This window comes from Uranotaenia lowii, chromosome 3 (genome assembly GCF_029784155.1).
Source record: "Uranotaenia lowii strain MFRU-FL chromosome 3, ASM2978415v1, whole genome shotgun sequence".
NCBI lineage: Eukaryota > Metazoa > Arthropoda > Insecta > Diptera > Culicidae > Uranotaenia > Uranotaenia lowii.
This window is the reverse complement of record NC_073693.1, coordinates 602,133-622,426: the sequence shown is the minus strand read 5'-3', so window position 1 is coordinate 622,426 and position 20,294 is coordinate 602,133. Positions and strand designations below refer to the sequence as shown.

The 20,294-nt window shown below is 32.6% G+C and overlaps 1 protein-coding gene across 2 annotated transcripts in view; it reads left to right on the top strand.

Moving 5' to 3' along the window:
- Positions 1-302, top strand: part of LOC129755587 (epsin-1) — a 253,461-nt gene extending 253,159 nt beyond the window's left edge. For both annotated transcript variants that reach the window (XM_055752160.1, XM_055752157.1), the window contains one exon: positions 291-302. The gene's annotated coding sequence lies outside the window, so the exon portion shown is untranslated. The remainder of the gene's footprint in view (positions 1-290) is intronic.
- Positions 303-20,294: the final 19,992 nt, after the last annotated feature.

Sequence of the window (20,294 nt, the reverse complement as noted above, 5' to 3'; positions counted from 1 at the left end):
AACTGTAAATAAAATACAAGTAAAATGGTAGAATGAAGTTTAATAGTTATTTTTCAATCCCTTAATATGTGATGGCAATCGGATGAAAATTCGAATTTTGCGAATCAATTTTGTGTGTGGCAGTTTCATCGTGGACACCCTTTACAACGAGGTAAATACTCATAACTTTTTTTTCTATTGGTGATTCTAAAAGTGTAATTTTAAAATTATTTCTTTTCCGAAAAACATCATTATTGGCCGTTTTCATCTTTATTTATCAATATCTCGAGTATGGTACCTCCTACAGCTCAAAATTTTGAACTTGTCTTGATCGAAATGTCTACTTTTCATAAAAAAAAATATCGAAAAAAAATTATTTTACAATCACTTTTCCGATTTTTGCCACCTGATTTCACATAAAGCAAAGTAGCCAATGTTTTTTTTTAAATCAACCCGCAACAGCTGTCGCACGTCGCACGCAGACCAGGCAGCTGTTGCCTGTCGCCATTAGATTCGGTTCGTTCTCGAAGCCTACTACGCATGCTGTGCTTACTAACTGATCCACTAAATTAAATTTTATTAGGTTATCTTCTTACATTGAGCTACCTACCTATTGCCACACTGGAGTAGGAGCATGTCTCAAGGTAACTGCTGTAAAGTTTAAGCAAACGTTTTTGTTCTGATCTATAGGACTATCAATTTAGATTCATAGAACGACTTCGTCCCGATGAGTCATACGCATACGCATAGACTTCCTCAAAGAACCAAACGCTTCGAAATTTTTATGCGTAACAACTTTATCGGGTGTGGAACGTAAACAGAACAACTCAAACTGCCCTTGACTGCCATCGTTCCGTGGCCTTTCGGTCGGACGGATGATCGTGGTTCTGGTTGTATGATTCTTAACGAGGATCGGGCTTGAACTGTGTACAAAGTTCGTTGTATTGTTAAAGTTGATTTTAATGGTCTCTAACGCCCTTACATCGGGACCGACTAGTAGGATTCAACCACGAGACGCACATCGTCATCTGAGAACGTTAGAACTAAACAATGCTGGAATTACTAATGAGCAATGAACTTCAATTAAGCCGGTCTACGCGTTACCGGATATTCAAATTAGGTTCACGCTTTTCGGATGACAATTTGAGCTTAACAAATGGCATTCGTGACTGACTTTCGGAAAACGAATTTTGAGACTTTGACTACCAACTAAAAAAATATAACCTATCCTATAACCTTTCTCTTCGTCAATATTCCGCGTCGCATTTTAAAATTTTATTTTGAAATTTAAACACATTCAAAGACGCTCAAGCTTACGTGATCACTTTTGTTTTTGCGTTTTACCGCGCGAAGATTCGCCTCAGGCAATTTTGAATACTGTGAGTAGGTATAAACAATCGAATGCGGCCATAACTTGCTCTACGGTTAGACATATTTGGTTCGAACAACCTCGAGTGAAACTCGCAATCATCATCAAAGCAACCCTCCTTGATCACGGCCTCCGTATTTATTATTCACTCAAATTATAGCAACAGTAGTTAGTGGGGGCGATCAATAAGGCCGGAACATCCGACGCAATTGATAGTAGGTTGATGGGCAATCATTAGGGTTCCCATACACCTTGCAAATGTTTGGCATGTCACGCTTTGTTCATTGCAGATTTTGAAATCTTCTTACCTACGTTCTTTTTACAAATTTTATTAAAATAAGTTTTAGTTACACATAATTATCTTTTGTGGTTGATCTAAAAGCCCAATTTGTGTGCACCAATTGAACTTTTAACTTTTACTTCTAATATTGTCGCCAAACCCCCGAACCGGAGTTTTCGGCAACATTAGCGTCGGCGATATCACTGACGACATTGCATGTTGACCAGACATCTATCAAACATCTTCCACGTGTCGGAACCAAACAAAAGAAAGGGTTGCCGATTGCCGAAGTGTTTGGTGAATTTTTCATCGTCGCTGGTTGGCAAGGTAACCAGCGCGAAAACCTGGATTCTAACTGCATTGACAATATATGTTGTGAGCCTACTTGGTTGAATAATTCTACTGAAGCAAAGCAATCGAAAGATTCCCTTTTCATTCGACCACGATGTAAGAAAAGTTCAGATACCGGTATTTCGATAGCAACATACTTTCTTCTTCAGTGAGTGTTTTCGATTGATTAATACCGAATATCGAAATACCGGTATCTGAACTTTTTTTTTTTATACAGTGGTTGAATTATTGGGAATCTTTCGATTGCTTCGATTCAACTTTTTGCTTATTTTATTTTTCAAGCTGGCAGGAAAGGAATTTTCAAATTTGAAGATGATATTGCCAAGCATGCAATACACCATGCCGAAGACGTAATCAATGAATCTTGGTAAAAAAATTACTCATTTCTTGTCTAATTTTCAGTTCAACAAACGTTTCTAAGGTTGCTGGATGCAAAATTATTCCAGTGATAAGCCCTCTCGGAAATAATCTTTCAATCGTTGACCCCTTCTTAAGTAAACATGAACTTCGAACGACTCGTGGCAACAAGAAGAAACAAAGTTGTGAAAAGTTATGATGACACAACACAACAAGACTTGATGAGCCGCCGATATGGATGGCTGAATTCCTGCGTTCTGGTTCGGTCTGGTGGCTCCCAAGGTCGAAGGAGAATTTCAGTCTTTGTGCGAACAATTCTTCCTGACATTTGACAAATGTAGATGGTTGCCGTACCGTCACGGTCGGCGCCAAAGTACAATTACACAAACATTTAACCCCTTTTGGATTCTGCACTCAGCTAATGCTTATCGCAGTTGGCCTGGATTTTCTGAGTGTCTGCTAAAGAAGGAATAATGCTTATCTTTCTCTGTTTGTTTCCGAGAAGATTATTTAAATTTGCTTAAAGCAGAAATGAGGATGATGCTCTATGACTTGTTTTTATGTCTATTTAAATTTGTTTCTGCTACTGAGTTTTAACCTCAAATTTTGAATCCTTAGTAGTGATTCATTCATACACTGCCGGCCAAATGTTTGGGATCACCCCCTCAAAAACATGAAAACGTTGATCAGCCATATCTCAGCCATCCTATGACGTATTGGATTTCTTTTGATTCAATAGATCTTGAGCAAAACCTTTTTTTTCTTTAAAAAAGGTTAGTATTGAGTTTATATGAGTTAAATTTAGCTTAAAGTTGGGAAATTTTTCAAAAACGAATCTTTAAAAGGAGGGTGGGCCCCCCTTTAAAAACCTTTGGAATTCTAGAAAACTCTTTAAAATGCAGTTATCTATTCAAATGATTCGTAGCAGCATTATTATTCACTTTTATACAGTAAATTTTTAAAAATAATCTGATTTTTGTTGAAAAACTCAAGGGGTACTATTCTTATTTCGCACCCCTTTTTTCACATTTTTGGTCCTCAACGCCAATTGCTACGCCCAAAAAAAGGAATTTTATGCTTGATTTATCCGTTAAACAATTCAGAAAAAACTGTAGAGGAAAATTTTCGTGATTTTCAATCATTCATATTCCTACAAGCAAAAGACATAGTGGTATTATTCTTATTTCGCTTGCTGTAATGAGTTCATCTTGCTTTATGAATATTTAGTTGAAATAATTCCAAAGACTAAGTTCTTTAGAACTTTAGCTGAAGCTCACGGAAGCGAGAAAAAAGATTGTCAAGATCATGTACATTAAACCTTTTAAAATTGGTGTAAATATCGTGCTTTTCAATCAATGAACCGTCAAAGTTGTGTCTGTCACAGTAGAAAAATTAAGTAAAGTGGACATGAAGTTGACGTAATTTAGGCATTATTGGTTTTTCAAAATACGAAGCACAGAATTTTAGGCAAATTTTTAAAGGTAGTTGTTTTTCGACCGTTTTGTTTATCTTTAGATTTTTTAACACCTAAATTTGAGTGGTTAAAAAAAAGGGTCCACAAGTCGTGGTTACATAAACAACTACATAATTTTTATCCAATTGATTTTCACGTAGCTTGCTTGAGTAAATCATGTGAACGCAGCTCAATAAGAATCTGCACGCTTTGAACTTCAGCTATAGTTTAAGTGAATTTTACGTATGTTCGATGTAGTGTAACGATGAAAAAGGCGGGAAACAATTTTGGTTTTAAAATGAAATTTGGGTCGATTTACTCGCTGCTTTTTCGTTGTTTGTAATAAATAAAAATGAAAATCAAATTAAATAAAATTTATTTCCTCAATTGTTCGATACAACACACAACCACTACATTGCACTTGTCATGAAATTGTAATTCCACGGACTCTGCCAACAAACTCTTATGGATGGAGTACACGAAACTGAACTTTTTTTTTAACTTTCGGGTTTGTTCCCATTTTAGATCACGGTTAAAATGCCTGAAAAATACCAAGATGCCAAAATAGATTGCCGAAATAGTTCTCTTGCACCTGAAAAGTTCATTTAGCTGTTCTGACAATCCCTATTTGATTACATTGACTTGCCACGGTGTGCATTTTGGTACCACATTGATTCTCAATAACAACATTTGAAATAAGTACTGAATCCAGGTACTCATTTTGGCATCTTATGTTGGATTTGATTATGTTGAAAACGCAGGTTTCAGTTGTGGAATAGAGTTATCTTTATTCAGTTTCATCAGTGAGGTCATTAGAATACAACTATATTATTTAGCGATTGCTATTGTCTCACTCTCCACTTATCATCTTCCCTAACCGGGAAAGTAGTCATTTCTGAATGAGTACTTTGATACTTTTACCCAGAATATCTTGCAACACTGTTGTGTTACCACAAACCCAATTTGAGTATTCTCGCCTAACCGTGTGATGATGTAAACATTTGTACCACGTTTATCATCATTACCTGTCATCAGCAATCATTGATCTATTGTTCTCGATTGCGAATTAAACAAAGCAATAGGAATAAAAACAACAATGGTTTGGTTCTACCCGTGGCAGCAGAAGTTTGATGCTTTCTGCTTTTCCGGAGGAAACCGTAAGATTCAACAGATTATTAGTTGTACCTTGTGTATCAGCTAATGCAAGATGTGTGTAGTCACCCAATGCTATGCTAGTTAGAGAATGCTGATGCTTTCGCCTTTTCGTTGTATGGTGAAAACGACTGTGATAAATATTGGTTAAGTACACCCACAGTTCAGCCTCTATGCCAATCATGAGTAATCAAACCCAAGTAGTACACTGGTTAAGATGTCGGATTGGCAAGACGATATAAAAATGGTGTTGTGAGTTCGATTCTCCCTTTCCTACGGCACTGTGTTTTTTTTTCGTGTTTCTGACGTGAATTATCCAAAGGTTGAAAATCTCATAAAATGTTTTTCTACGTGCGCTTGAATGTAGTGGTCTGAATCATTTTGCTTGGGAGCTCGAATCCTTATGTCAGTAATGCTTTTTCAAACATATCATCTTTGTACACTTTTCTGCGCATTTTCGGCACAGGGATTTGCTAGGCATTGGATTTTTGATACCTCTTCTATGGGTGTATATTTGATTTTTTGTTCTTTCTTCTATGGCATCGGTACTCCGTCCAACTCCACTTTAAGGAAACATGGTTTTCATAGCAAAAGTGGCTCCAGAAACATTTCTCTGGAGCCATCGTGGAACCCATATAGTTGGCCCATTCTGATATCTTGCCCACAGCTGTCTGTAGCTTCCTACTATCAACTTTGATATGTAATTCGGTCCGATGCTGTGATTGCTGTGTAGGTGCGGCCTAGTGGGACTATGCCGGAATGTCACAACGGGGGTTGAAGTTCAAATCTCGTAGGAAGCCAGTTTTTTTCACTAGTTAATTAGGTTGCTTGGATGAGCTACTGTATAAGACGTATGAAGGTAGAAAAAGAAGTACTTTCATCTAGGAAGATATATCATAAAGAAAATCCAATTTTTATTTTTTGTCCATTGGAGAGATTTTTGGAAGTTGAATCCGTTCAATGGTGTTTTTGAAACTAATAATTTGTTGGACATGTTCTGAGGGTTGCTTGGGCAGTGTTGTTAATCTCATTTTCGCACTCTGATGCTGGATGCAACAAAAATTGATGCTATGATGATATTTCAAAGGTTCATTACTTTCACTAAGTTGTTACACTTAGTTGAGCTATATGAACGATTAAATAAATTAGCACTGTGTAACATTTTAAATAGTAACTTAAACGTTAAAAATCACTTTGGAAATAAATTTGGCTAATATTTTGGTTTTGTACTAAGCGGTATATGAGAAAAATTTTAGATTTAAAAGCAAATTTTTTCTCTGGTTATGTTGCCTAGAGATGATTTCGTTTAGATTTAATAGACCTGTTCTGAACAACTTTTGGTTGCGAAAAGTTTCAGTAAATAACATGAAAAAACTTTTTGAAATATTACTGACCCCAATTGATACCTAAAAAAGGTTCAAACCTCAAAAATTCACATACATCTGTAAAATATGATGACTTTGGATACCCTTTAATAACCTGAATCTCATTCCGGAACACATCCACCCTGTTCTTATACTGATTTTATCTGGAAAAATCCTTCGCACCTTTTGAATAATCCAGAACACCGTTAAAGACTACGATGGGAGTGTTTTTCTCGAAAGAGCTAAATAATTAGTGCTAGGTCGATGCGCCTTGCGTGTTTGTCTATACTACATTACAAGTGACCTAAACAAAAATGCGACCCCGGCAAAATTCTTCCTGCAGCATAAATTGATCCCGAGCTACCGCTCTGATGCGTCGTCGTTGCATTCCTCTGTAAGAGTCTAGGGAGGGTTGCTTCTGTTATATTCAACCCCTCAAGATTCGCTGCAACAGCCACCCGATCATTAGAGGATTCGGAAAGTACTTACTAGGTACTAAGAGCTGCCGGTCGTGGAAAACTATGCCAAGAATGCGGTTTGCACTGGCAGGCAATCACGATTCCAACTGGCGGCAATCGACCGACAACAGTGGATGAAACAAGCTAATGATAATAATATCCATACTTTTTTTTACACTTTTGCGGTTTTTTTTTCGATATAGGGGAAAAGTTCATATAACGCCCCATGTGGCTAATACGCGCCACCTTTGATTTGAAGAATCTGAAATATTTGAAGCCTGCAAAATATTACCAATTTGTTTAAAATGCTGTGATTGGTCATGGCAAGTATGAATTTTTCCTTAAAATGCCCCTGTGTCGTGATAATTTCACAATTTAGGTTTTTCATAATTTTGATCTAAATTTTAAAACACTTTCAATAAGGTGTCACCAAGCAGAGAAAAACGAATAAGACAATATTTTCTGACACATCGATAGAGGAGAATCTTAACTATGATTTTATGCTAAAAAATCATACTGAACTCGCAAAGGTATGCTTTTTATGGGTATGTTCTATCACGGCCCATGCGCTCTTTATAAGGCGCCAATCGTAGTAGGCTGAAAATAGCATTAATTTTTCTAAAAGGCCAATTTTCATTAAAAATGAACAAAAACTCTAAAACCATATTTTGAGCGTTAATTCAGCCCAAAAAATCTACTTTTCATTTTTTCAAAATTTTGATTAGTCCATTTTGATTTTCTTTTCAGTCAGTCTGTAAGTATTGGTGTGTTTTTGGTCTTCGGCTGCTTTCGGGTGTGTTCGGCTGCTAGGCGCAAATTGAATACACAGCGGCGCGTATTTGCAACAAAGTTTTGTTCTGTGGCTTTGAATATGGTTTTTAAAAATCAAGTTTTTGAAGCAACTATAGCAATTTGAGTAAAAAAATATCATAGGCATTTGTAGAAAACACTTTTCTTCAACGATTGCACCCATTTTCAACACAATTTGTACGTGGAATACACAGTAAATCAGCGATTCGCTTAGGTGGCGCATAATAGGGCATGTTCCCCTACTGTACAGTATGGAGCCATCGCATAGCCTACTACCTACTTAGTTGACAGACAACCAGCATAAGGATATATGTTCTTATAGGTCGTTTGACTTTGTGCAAACTGACGACGACTACTACGATTACAGCACATGCCTCGACTGTGAGTCATCGAAGTCACCCAAGCCGTCGCCTACTAAATACCAGTTGTAATCTGTAAAGCAGTAAAGCAGCGCTGCTTATACTTACTTAGAACAGAAAGGTATGCAGTAGGTAGGTCACAGTAGGCGCCAAAGTTCCCCGCGCCTGGCGATCAGATCTTGGAGATTTTATTTTACGCTGCTCCATGTAGAACCTCTAGGCATACGTATACAAGTCTGCGGTGGCGTCGATCAGAAGTTGAACTGCAATCAGCGGGTCGCGAACGCTATGCAATAATTATTGTTTTGTCGTTCCGAGCGAGATGAAGAAATAAAGGAACGTGCCTCGACGATCATTCTTACGGTGTGAAACATTTCCTCGTTGTAAAAAGCTAACCTCCTAGGAGTTAAACTTCTCGTCGAGGCCTTCTCGCGGTAAGATTGATCCCATCTAGGTATATAAACGTCTAAATTTGAACCGATATTTCTTTTCCAACGACTCCCTGCGACGAGTGGTCCAGAATCATAGATATTCAAATTATCCCCATAGGGCTAGCTAGCTAATGAACAACTTCTCACCCTTTTCTGAGCCGGCGTACGAATCTGCCTATACTGAGGGTGCTGTTGGCTGGCATATTAGAACTTGTAAATGTCCCCCTCCCCCCCCCCCCCCCCCTCTTTCCTCCTGTTTTTCTTTTTCCTGCATTCGTTTGATTTCGAAAGGTGCAGGGGGTTATTGAAAAATTCCTAGATCGAAATAACTGTTTCTCACGGTTTCTCCCACCATTGAATTAAACCTGACTTAGACAACCCACCGGGCCTAACTGAATGGCAAGCGGATGTGAATTTATCGTGAATATATAAAGTTGATCCAATCAACAATGTTGCACAGGGAGCGGGCTTTAGTCCAGTGGAGTTACTAAATTTGCAACAATAGATTTGGGATTTACAAGCGCACCTTATCCAGTTAATGTCATCAACAGTTGGGAAATCGTTTGTTCTGTTTTGACTAGCAGACTATGTCATCGACATTTGAAATAAAACACTGCATTTCTTCGATACGACAGAACAGAAAAGAATCCACTCGCATTCCTCGGCAATGATCCACTCGCGCCGCACGTTCAAAGCTGTGACTATTTACAAAGAGGTTAATCGCATTGCTGCGTTCTTGGCTAATAAATCACAACTTGCGCACTAACTCACCAAATGGTAAAACAATCACAGTTGTGGTTTGTTGACGACGCGGATATTTCCCGCCCATCGCAAACGTTAGTAATAATTAATAATTTTTTCAAGCCTATCATCATCAATACAAATGTTAGCCTTTGTTGTCCCTCTCAGCAAACCAAATATAATTACCATCCCCACAAAAAGCCACAAACGTAAATTCCAGAGGAGATGCGTGACGCGCTTTTCTGATTTAATGAAGGAGGGTCGGCGTTCAGTTCATGCTAAACTATTTGACAAACATTTGCAGAAACCCTGCCTATTATTTACTGTTTCGAATAGATCGAATCCCTCCGTACTAAACAAATAATGGCACGAATTTCCGATCATTCATCCAACTAGTACCTACCTTTGAGAATGACGCAAAGCTGCGTATCTTGAATCTAAATTTAGCTGACTAGCGCCGACCAAGGACAACTTAATTACAGTTCCAACTATCCAACAATACCCGGTTTAACAAATTGTTGTGGGAAAATGTGCCATAATTTGTGCGATTTTCTCATCAAGTTGAACGTAGTTGAACTCAACAAAGGAAAGTGAAAATGTTGCAGCTGCAAATGGAGTTACTCATGTTGCACTAAATCAAATGTAAACTGATTCTGTAAGTTTGTTGGGATCAATTTTAAACACAGTTTACGAGTTGCGTTTCAGCTAGTCATCATACACACTAGAAATGCACATTCATATAGCAATCCGGCTCGAAGGACCATTTAACATGTTGAAAAAAAGGGTAGCATATGATTAAGTCGGCTTTCTCCACCTCGATTTAGGAAATCAACGGCCATACAAATTGTACCTATGAGTTCTACTCATCTTAAAAACAAACAAAAAATTGTTTTTCAAACAATAGTTCTAACAGTTAAGTCTAAACGAGGGATTTAATTATACTAAGAATAGACCTGAACACAACTAAATCACAACTGAATCTGAAATCTGATTCTGAAATCTGATTCTGAAATCTGAATCTGAAATCTGAATCTGAAATCTGAAATCTGAATCTGAAATCTGAATCTGAAATCTGAATCTGAAATCTGAATCTGAAATCTGAATCTGAAATCTGAATCTGAAATCTGAATCTGAAATCTGAATCTGAAATCTGAATCTGAAATCTGAATCTGAAATCTGAATCTGAAATCTGAATCTGAAATCTGAAATCTGAATCTGAAATCTGAATCTGAAATCTGAATCTGAAATCTGAATCTAAAATCTGAAATCTGAAATCTGAATCTGAAATCTGAATCTGAAATCTGAATCTGAAATCTGAATCTGAAATCTGAATCTGAAATCTGAATCTGAAATCTGAATCTGAAATCTGAAATCTGAATCTGAAATCTGAATCTGAAATCTGAATCTGAAATCTGAATCTGAAATCTGAATCTGAAATCTGAATCTGAAATCTGAATCTGAAATCTGAATCCGAAATCTGAATCTGAAATCTGAATCTGAAATCTAAATCTGAAATCTGAATCTGAAATCTGAGCCTGAAATCTGAATCTGAAATTTGAATCTGAAATCTGAATCTGAAATCTGAATCTGGAATCTGAATCTGAAATCTGAAATCTGAAATCTGAATCTGAAATCTGAATCTGAAATCTGAAATCTGAATCTGAAATCTGAATCTGAAATCTGAATCTGAAATCTGAATCTGAAATCTGAATCTGAAATCTGAATCTGAAATCTGAATCTGAAATCTGAATCTGAAATCTGAATCTGAAATCTGAATCTGAAATCTGAATCTGAAATCTGAATCTGAAATCTGAATCTGAAATCTGAATCTGAAATCTGAATCTGAAATCTGAATCTGAAATCTGAATCTGAAATCTGAATCTGAAATCTGAATCTGAAATCTGAATCTGAAATCTGAATCTGAAATCTGAATCTGAAATCTGAATCTGAAATCTGAATCTGAAATCTGAATCTGAAATCTGAATCTGAAATCTGAATCTGAAATCTGAATCTGAAATCTGAATCTGAAATCTGAATCTGAAATCTGAATCTGAAATCTGAATCTGAAATCTGAATCTGAAATCTGAATCTGAAATCTGAATCTGAAATCTGAATCTGAAATCTGAATCTGAAATCTGAATCTGAAATCTGAATCTGAAATCTGAATCTGAAATCTGAATCTGAAATCTGAATCTGAAATCTGAATCTGAAATCTGAATCTGAAATCTGAATCTGAAATCTGAATCTGAAATCTGAATCTGAAATCTGAATCTGAAATCTGAATCTGAAATCTGAATCTGAAATCTGAATCTGAAATCTGAATCTGAAATCTGAATCTGAAATCTGAATCTGAAATCTGAATCTGAAATCTGAATCTGAAATCTGAATCTGAAATCTGAATCTGAAATCTGAATCTGAAATCTGAATCTGAAATCTGAATCTGAAATCTGAATCTGAAATCTGAATCTGAAATCTGAATCTGAAATCTGAATCTGAAATCTGAATCTGAAATCTGAATCTGAAATCTGAATCTGAAATCTGAATCTGAAATCTGAATCTGAAATCTGAATCTGAAATCTGAATCTGAAATCTGAATCTGAAATCTGAATCTGAAATCTGAATCTGAAATCTGAATCTGAAATCTGAATCTGAAATCTGAATCTGAAATCTGAATCTGAAATCTGAATCTGAAATCTGAATCTGAAATCTGAATCTGAAATCTGAATCTGAAATCTGAATCTGAAATCTGAATCTGAAATCTGAATCTGAAATCTGAATCTGAAATCTGAATCTGAAATCTGAATCTGAAATCTGAATCTGAAATCTGAATCTGAAATCTGAATCTGAAATCTGAATCTGAAATCTGAATCTGAAATCTGAATCTGAAATCTGAATCTGAAATCTGAATCTGAAATCTGAATCTGAAGTCTGAATCTGAAATCTGAATCTGAAATCTGAATCTGAAATCTGAATCTGAAATCTGAATCTGAAATCTGAATCTGAAATCTGAATCTGAAATCTGAATCTGAAATCTGAATCTGAAATCTGAATCTGAAATCTGAATCTGAAATCTGAATCTGAAATCTGAATCTGAAATCTGAATCTGAAATCTGAATCTGAATCTGAAATCTGAATCTGAAATCTGAATCTGAAATCTGAATCTGAAATCTGAATCTGAAATCTGAATCTGAAATCTGAATCTGAAATCTGAATCTGAAATCTGAATCTGAAATCTGAATCTGAAATCTGAATCTGAAATCTGAATCTGAAATCTGAAATCTGAATCTGAAATCTGAATCTGAAATCTGAATCTGAAATCTGAATCTGAAATCTGAATCTGAAATCTGAATCTGAAATCTGAATCTGAAATCTGAATCTGAAATCTGAATCTGAAATCTGAATCTGAAATCTGAATCTGAAATCTGAAATCTGAATCTGAAATCTGAATCTGAAATCTGAATCTGAAATCTGAATCTGAAATCTGAATCTGAAATCTGAATCTGAAATCTGAATCTGAAATCTGAATTTGAAATCTGAATCTGAAATCTGAATCTGAATCTGAAATCTGAATCTGAAATCGGAATCTGAAATCTTTTTTTTTTTATTTTTTTTTATTTTTTTTTTTAATTTTTTTTTTATTTATTTATTTTTTTTTTCGCTTTATTTATTGAGGGATTAACCTTCAGTTTTCACCCTCAGTATTAATATATCAATACTGGACGTTACAGAGTTTCTTAAATTTGGTCGTACAATGTACACAATCTGAAATCTGAATCTGAAATCTGAAATCTGAAATCTGAATCTGAAATCTGAATCTGAAATCTGAATCTGAAATCTGAATCTGAAATCTGAATCTGAAATCTGAATCTGAAATCTGAATCTGAAATCTGAATCTGAAATCTGAATCTGAAATCTGAATCTGAAATCTGAATCTGAAATCTGAATCTGAAATCTGAATCTGAAATCTGAATCTGAAATCTGAATCTGAAATCTGAATCTGAAATCTGAATCTGAAATCTGAATCTGAAATCTGAATCTGAAATCTGAATCTGAAATCTGAATCTGAAATCTGAATCTGAAATCTGAATCTGAAATCTGAATCTGAAATCTGAATCTGAAATCTGAATCTGAAATCTGAATCTGAAATCTGAATCTGAAATCTGAATCTGAAATCTGAATTTGAAATCTGAATCTGAAATCTGAATCTGAAATCTGAATCTGAAATCTGAATCTGAAATCTGAATCTGAAATCTGAATCTGAAATCTGAATCTGAAATCTGAATCTGAAATCTGAATCTGAAATCTGAATCTGAAATCTGAATCTGAAATCTGAATCTGAAATCAGAATCTGAAATCTGAATCTGAATCAGAAATCTGAAATTTCGATTCCGAATTCCGATTCGAGATTGAAGAATTTGGTGTAAACTTAATTTGAAAATTAATTTGAAAATGCATTAAGTTACTTAGTGTACTGCAACTTCAATATTTAGTGAAGAAGCATAAGCATTCAGCAAAATGTAAAACAATACAGTTGTTCGATGGGAATTGGAGCGGAACTTTTGCGAACAGCTGGCCCTTGTTTGCTGTGTATTGCCATGTTTCATCCGAGTTAGAATCTATGTCAACGTTTCACGTCGTCATCGGCGTCGCCGTCAATCCGTGTGGGACATTGGAGGCGTCACGTTTGTCCGAGACCTGCTCAAATATGGTCATCTCGACATGTCGCACAGCGCACTCACACAAATTTAAAACATATCGCAAAAAGACTGTCCACAAAAGGAGATCCCAGTAGGCTAATCAGAAACAGTTTTCACTATTCACCGCTTGCTGATTCTAAGTAAAGGGAAAACTCGCCCCAAAGCCGCCATATGCAAAATGCGCGAGATTAGTTCGCATAACTCGCTAATCGTAGCATTTAGTATACATAGGTAGGTACTCAAGTACGCTGCAAATGTCGCCTTTATGGGTGGAATTTTGTTTACAAGGATTACAGTACTGTCGCCATAATCGCCCCGATCGATCGCAGGCTGAGCTTCGGCACGGATTGCGTTTTTATGACCATGTTTGGAGCCTAAGTGCGCCACTATCGCCATGTTGTTGCTTACTAGAACAGTGATGTCAGTATACCTGAACCTAGTCGGTATAATAATGGCTTAGGGCTCGTCAACCCTCTGCGGTTGCAAATTTGTGCCGACATCAGCCAGCAAGCATGCGGTGGGCATGGCGGACTGTCAGTTGCATTGAGTGAGTGGCCGTTAAAGGTCGCCAGGTGAATTTATGCCTAAGTATTTCCAATCGATTGAAAACGATCACGATCTAAGGGAAAACCTTTGAGGTGGTGAAAGGGAAAGGAAAAGTTCTAGCTAGCGACCAAAGAAAAACACTGACAGCATCTCTAGTAAATAAGTAGGCTGGGGCTAGCGCCAAGGTTCCGAACATCAATTTGCAAACAAGACTTTCATCTTTCAGACCGGTATCGATTCATTTTTTTATACAGATTGTAAATAGTAGGCGGATGAGCTGCTGATCTCAGCGTTCAAAATGCCAGCTTTAAAATATGCGTCATCTTGCTGATTGTTGTGATGTTATTGTGCTGTCATCGCTGAAAAACGTCGCTTACTAAGTTGTTTTCTGGAAGTGTTCAGCGAAATTATTTGGAAAGATTAATATCTGCGGTATTCATATTTTATTAGTATGAGCTCACTTCTTAGGATTACTGAAATATGAGTTTAACGACATTAACTCATTTATATACCCACACAAAAAAACAGGGAACAGGGAAAGAAATGACAAAAATGGCAAAAATGACAAAAATGACAAAAATGACAAAAATGACAAAAATGAAAAAAATGAAAAAAATGACAAAAATGACAAAAATGACAAAAATGACAAAAATGACAAAAATGACAAAAATGACAAAAATGACAAAAATGACAAAAATGACAAAAATGACAAAAATGACAAAAATGACAAAAATGACAAAAATGACAAAAATGACAAAAATGACAAAAATGACAAAAATGACAAAAATGACAAAAATGACAAAAATGACAAAAATGACAAAAATGACAAAAATGACAAAAATGACAAAAATGACAAAAATGACAAAAATGACAAAAATGACAAAAATGACAAAAATGACAAAAATGACAAAAATGACAAAAATGACAAAAATGACAAAAATGACAAAAATGACAAAAATGACAAAAATGACAAAAATGACAAAAATGACAAAAATGACAAAAATGACAAAAATGACAAAAATGACAAAAATGACAAAAATGACAAAAATGACAAAAATGACAAAAATGACAAAAATGACAAAAATGACAAAAATGACAAAAATGACAAAAATGACAAAAATGACAAAAATGACAAAAATGACAAAAATGACAAAAATGACAAAAATGACAAAAATGACAAAAATGACAAAAATGACAAAAATGACAAAAATGACAAAAATGACAAAAATGACAAAAATGACAAAAATGACAAAAATGACAAAAATGACAAAAATGACAAAAATGACAAAAATGACAAAAATGACAAAAATGACAAAAATGACAAAAATGACAAAAATGACAAAAATGACAAAAATGACAAAAATGACAAAAATGACAAAAATGACAAAAATGACAAAAATGACAAAAATGACAAAAATGACAAAAATGACAAAAATGACAAAAATGACAAAAATGACAAAAATGACAAAAATGACAAAAATGACAAAAATGACAAAAATGACAAAAATGACAAAAATGACAAAAATGACAAAAATGACAAAAATGACAAAAATGACAAAAATGACAAAAATGACAAAAATGACAAAAATGACAAAAATGACAAAAATGACAAAAATGACAAAAATGACAAAAATGACAAAAATGACAAAAATGACAAAAATGACAAAAATGACAAAAATGACAAAAATGACAAAAATGACAAAAATGACAAAAATGACAAAAATGACAAAAATGACAAAAATGACAAAAATGACAAAAATGACAAAAATGACAAAAATGACAAAAATGACAAAAATGACAAAAATGACAAAAATGACAAAAATGACAAAAATGACAAAAATGACAAAAATGACAAAAATGACAAAAATGACAAAAATGACAAAAATGACAAAAATGACAAAAATGACAAAAATGACAAAAATGACAAAAATGACAAAAATGACAAAAATGACAAAAATGACAAAAATGACAAAAATGACAAAAATGACAAAAATGACAAAAATGACAAAAATGACAAAAATGACAAAAATGACAAAAATGACAAAAATGACAAAAATGACAAAAATGACAAAAATGACAAAAATGACAAAAATGACAAAAATGACAAAAATGACAAAAATGACAAAAATGACAAAAATGACAAAAATGACAAAAATGACAAAAATGACAAAAATGACAAAAATGACAAAAATGACAAAAATGACAAAAATGACAAAAATGACAAAAATGACAAAAATGACAAAAATGACAAAAATGACAAAATACAAAATGACAAAAATGACAAAAATGACAAAAATGACAAAAATGACAAAAATGACAAAAATGACAAAAATGACAAAAATGACAAAAATGACAAAAATGACAAAAAATGACAAAAATGACAAAAATGACAAAAATGACAAAAATGACAAAAATGACAAAAATGACAAAAATGACAAAAATGACAAAAATGACAAAAATGACAAAAATGACAAAAATGACAAAAATGACAAAAATGACAAAAATGACAAAAATGACAAAAATGACAAAAATGACAAAAATGACAAAAATGACAAAAATGACAAAAATGACAAAAATGACAAAAATGACAAAAATGACAAAAATGACAAAAATGACAAAAATGACAAAAATGACAAAAATGACAAAAATGACAAAAATGACAAAAATGACAAAAATGACAAAAATGACAAAAATGACAAAAATGACAAAAATGACAAAAATGACAAAAATGACAAAAATGACAAAAATGACAAAAATGACAAAAATGACAAAAATGACAAAAATGACAAAAATGACAAAAATGACAAAAATGACAAAAATGACAAAAATGACAAAAATGACAAAAATGACAAAAATGACAAAAATGACAAAAATGACAAAAATGACAAAAATGACAAAAATGACAAAAATGACAAAAATGACAAAAATGACAAAAATGACAAAAATGACAAAAATGACAAAAATGACAAAAATGACAAAAATGACAAAAATGACAAAAATGACAAAAATGACAAAAATGACAAAAATGACAAAAATGACAAAAATGACAAAAATGACAAAAATGACAAAAATGACAAAAATGACAAAAATGACAAAAATGACAAAAATAACAAAAATGACAAAAATGACAAAAATGACAAAAATGACAAAAATGACAAAAATGACAAAAATGACAAAAATGACAAAAATGACAAAAATGACAAAAATGACAAAAATGACAAAAATGACAAAAATGACAAAAATGACAAAAATGACAAAAATGACAAAAATGACAAAAATGACAAAAATGACAAAAATGACAAAAATGACAAAAATGATAAAAATGACAAAAATGACAAAAATGACAAAAATGACAAAAATGACAAAAATGACAAAAATGACAAAAAAAAACAAAAATGACAAAAATGACAAAAATGACAAAAATGACAAAAATGACAAAAATGACAAAAATGACAAAAATGACAAAAATGACAAAAATGACAAAAATGACAAAAATGACAAAAATGACAAAAATGACAAAAATGACAAAAATGACAAAAATGACAAAAATGACAAAAATGACAAAAATGACAAAAATGACAAAAATGACAAAAATGACAAAAATGACAAAAATGACAAAAATGACAAAAATGACAAAAATGACAAAAATGACAAAAATGACAAAAATGACAAAAATGACAAAAATGACAAAAATGACAAAAATGACAAAAATGACAAAAATGACAAAAATGACAAAAATGACAAAAATGACAAAAATGACAAAAATGACAAAAATGACAAAAATGACAAAAATGACAAAAATGACAAAAATGACAAAAATGACAAAAATGACAAAAATGACAAAAATGACAAAAATGACAAAAATGACAAAAATGACAAAAATGACAAAAATGACAAAAATGACAAAAATGACAAAAATGACAAAAATGACAAAAATGACAAAAATGACAAAAATGACAAAAATGACAAAAATGACAAAAATGACAAAAATGACAAAAATGACAAAAATGACAAAAATGACAAAAATGACAAAAATGACAAAAATGACAAAAATGACAAAAATGACAAAAATGACAAAAATGACAAAAATGACAAAAATGACAAAAATGACAAAAATGACAAAAATGACAAAAATGACAAAAATGACAAAAATGACAAAAATGACAAAAATGACAAAAATGACAAAAATGACAAAAATGACAAAAATGACAAAAATGACAAAAATGACAAAAATGACAAAAATGACAAAAATGACAAAAATGACAAAAATGACAAAAATGACAAAAATGACAAAAATGACAAAAATGACAAAAATGACAAAAATGACAAAAATGACAAAAATGACAAAAATGACAAAAATGACAAAAATGACAAAAATGACAAAAATGACAAAAATGACAAAAATGACAAAAATGACAAAAATGACAAAAATGACAAAAATGACAAAAATGACAAAAATGACAAAAATGACAAAAATGACAAAAATGACAAAAATGACAAAAATGACAAAAATGACAAAAATGACAAAAATGACAAAAATGACAAAAATGACAAAAATGACAAAAATGACAAAAATGACAAAAATGACAAAAATGACAAAAATGACAAAAATGACAAAAATGACAAAAATGACAAAAATGACAAAAATGACAAAAATGACAAAAATGACAAAAATGACAAAAATGACAAAAATGACAAAAATGACAAAAATGACAAAAATGACAAAAATGACAAAAATGACAAAAATGACAAAAATGACAAAAATGACAAAAATGACAAAAATGACAAAAATGACAAAAATGACAAAAATGACAAAAATGACAAAAAATGACAAAAATGACAAAAATGACAAAAATGACAAAAATGACAAAAATGACAAAAATGACAAAAATGACAAAAATGACAAAAATGACAAAAATGACAAAAATGACAAAAATGACAAAAATGACAAAAATGACAAAAATGACAAAAATGACAAAAATGACAAAAATGACAAAAATGACAAAAATGACAAAAATGACAAAAATGACAAAAATGACAAAAATGACAAAAATGACAAAAATGACAAAAATGACAAAAATGACAAAAATGACAAAAATGACAAAAATGACAAAAATGACAAAAATGACAAAAATGACAAAAATGACAAAAATGACAAAAATGACAAAAATGACAAAAATGACAAAAATGACAAAAATGACAAAAATGACAAAAATGACAAAAATGACAAAAATGACAAAAATGACAAAAATGACAAAAATGACAAAAATGACAAAAATGACAAAAATGACAAAAATGACAAAAATGACAAAAATGACAAAAATGACAAAAATGACAAAAATGACAAAAATGACAAAAATGACAAAAATGACAAAAATGACAAAAATGACAAAAATGACAAAAATGACAAAAATGACAAAAATGACAAAAATGACAAAAATGACAAAAATGACAAAAATGACAAAAATGACAAAAATGACAAAAATGACAAAAATGACAAAAATGACAAAAATGACAAAAATGACAAAAATGACAAAAATGACAAAAATGACAAAAATGACAAAAATGACAAAAATGACAAAAATGACAAAAATGACAAAAATGACAAAAATGACAAAAATGACAAAAATGACAAAAATGACAAAAATGACAAAAATGACAAAAATGACAAAAATGACAAAAATGACAAAAATGACAAAAATGACAAAAATGACAAAAATGACAAAAATGACAAAAATGACAAAAATGACAAAAATGACAAAAATGACAAAAATGACAAAAATGACAAAAATGACAAAAATGACAAAAATGACAAAAATGACAAAAATGACAAAAATGACAAAAATGACAAAAATGACAAAAATGACAAAAATGACAAAAATGACAAAAATGACAAAAATGACAAAAATGACAAAAATGACAAAAATGACAAAAATGACAAAAATGA